Source organism: Protopterus annectens, chromosome 16.part0 (assembly GCF_019279795.1).
Source record: "Protopterus annectens isolate FY-2018-M chromosome 16.part0, PAN1.0, whole genome shotgun sequence".
Classification (NCBI taxonomy): Eukaryota; Metazoa; Chordata; order Ceratodontiformes; family Protopteridae; genus Protopterus; species Protopterus annectens.
The window spans coordinates 739,914,932-739,917,437 of NC_056750.1; positions in this window are offsets into that span (position 1 = coordinate 739,914,932).

The following is a 2,506-nucleotide window of genomic DNA, read 5'->3' on the forward strand; positions in this document are numbered from 1 at the left end:
AAGAGTGATAAATAACAGGAGGAGTAATGTCAAAGAACCAGGAAAAGAAAGGTTCTACTGAAGGGGGTACAAGAAATTAAAAAAGGGTGAACACAGAGCGAAAAGTATCCAACTGTGAGGGAATACTATTGCACAAGAAGTATTTTGGTAAAAGCAAACAGATTAAAGATGATCTTATGAAAGGAAAGCCTAATTCAAATTGGGGAAACGATACAAATACAGAGAGATGCACATCAGAACACGCAGCAGTGAGACTTAAATGTCCATGAAGAGAAAATAGTGAGAAGGGTTCAAAAGACTTGAACTTTGCTTGGGATATAAAGAGGACCTCCTAGAGACAGGTATGTATCCAAGAAACTACCCCATCTCTGGAACAGGATCCCCATCTGTGTGAAGCAGAGTTCTTCCCTAAGCAAATTCAATTGTAAGTTGGTCAATTGGATGAGGAACAGAAAATTCATCCTTGATTTAGCAGGTATGCCTCTGATACACCCAAGCAGTCTGTAAATGTTCATGTCTCAGGCCAATGCTTACACTTGGTCAAGGGCACCAGAAATTGTCAGAATTGGGATTCATGGCTAGACTTAAAAAGGCTTTTTTGGTTATTACCTAATAAAACGCCTATGAGGCTATGAAGGGGAGGAGGCAATACATGGAAGAAGGGAGCACTACAAAGTATTAGTAAAGGAGCAACTACAGGACAATATGAAAAAAGGAAAAACTGGAAGAGCACTGGTGTGATGGGATGAAGATGAGTGACAAGGGAAGAGCATAAGCCAGAAGGGAAAAGAATACTTCATATTTGTTAGAAGCTCTTTTTAAAACAGTAATTATATCTTTTACTTGCTGAATGAAAGCTTGCCATAACCTATTAACATTTTTTAGCTTTTACTAATGTTATCATAAGACAGAATTGAGATGATGTGTGATAGGTAGTGGTGTTGGAATACTATAAACGGCTACACCACTTGGCTTACTATATTATATTTGTATTGCACCCAATTTATCCACAGAGACACAGATTTAGATGTTTAGTTTTGTCTGTACCGTATGACAAAGATGCTGTAAAAAAGACAGACTGAAAAATGTAGAGTTATGTGTAATTCCTTTGCATAAAAATACTCATCAATATCCTCTAATTAATATCCAAATTGTTATTATAATTAGTATTTATTAAGCATTCTGTAGAACAATATCCACAAACATGTTGGCATACGAAGGTGAAATGGGAGCATCAAGAGAAGAATCATTAGCTTGTTGAAGTAAAAAGTTGACCATTAGCAAGTGAAAACTCCTGAAGTCTAACACATGCATGTGCACATGAACACATGCACGTACAAACACATGTGCACACACACACACACATGTACGCAAGATTCTGCATCATTTCAAACGTAGCTTTGACTGCAGGAAACACAGGACTTTTGACTGAAAAGCAGTTTCATCAAAAACATCCTACTCAACACATATACAATAAAGTGTTTTCTTTACAGGGGAAGCTCCCACTGTACATGTCAAATATGGGACTCTGCTCACCAGCTCTATTAACTAAATATTCCAACAAAATTTTCACAGACCCATGTAAAAAAAGCACCATATAGTCCATCAGTACTAACATACAAACAAAAAAACAACATATCTGGGGGGGTACAATATATCAGTAGGCATTGCAAATCCACACAAAATATTTCAAAATTATGGCCCGAACAACACCCATGATAAGCAATGACACTAGAAATAGCATCTGTAGACTTCTACAGTTCTCACTGAGATGGCTTTTCAGTTAAACATGCTTTCATTTTTTCCATTGTCCATTTGTGGTTCAGTGAAACCTACTTCAACGAAATAAAAAAAAGAGAAAAATATACACACTGCATTATATGTATAGATATTATTATATATATCTGGTTAACTAACAAGTTTAAATGCAACTTGTCAGAGACAAATAGAAGCCAGCAGAACAGACCAAAAAGCAGCTTCTCAAAATGTGCTTTGCTCTTGTATAAAAGACTGCATACAGTGGGGGATGAGGGGATATGGGGATTTCCACTTTCCTCACTCTAGTGAGACCTCAGAGTTGGTCTATATATATATATATATATATATATATATATATATATATATATATATATATATATATATATATAAATTAGCAGGTTGTGGGGGGACAGGGGGAGTTGCCCCCAGCAAAAAGGTTAACTTTTTAAATTCCCCCCAGTATTGTTTAATTGTTTATTGTTGTGCACCAATAACTTACATTCATGAATGAGTAACATATGTAAGTATTCAACACCCACGCAAACTTTTCTGTATAAAAAGGGGACACAAGCCCTAAAGACACCTCAAGCTAGAAACATTATCATTTGGTTATTCATGTGAGTATCCTTGCCAATATGAAAAACAGTCTCCTACGTGGTACTTTGCTTGTTTTACAGATTTGAAGTCAATTAAAAATGGAGGTCTACTTATCGATTATGCTTTTTTTTTTATATAAGATTCTGAGCAC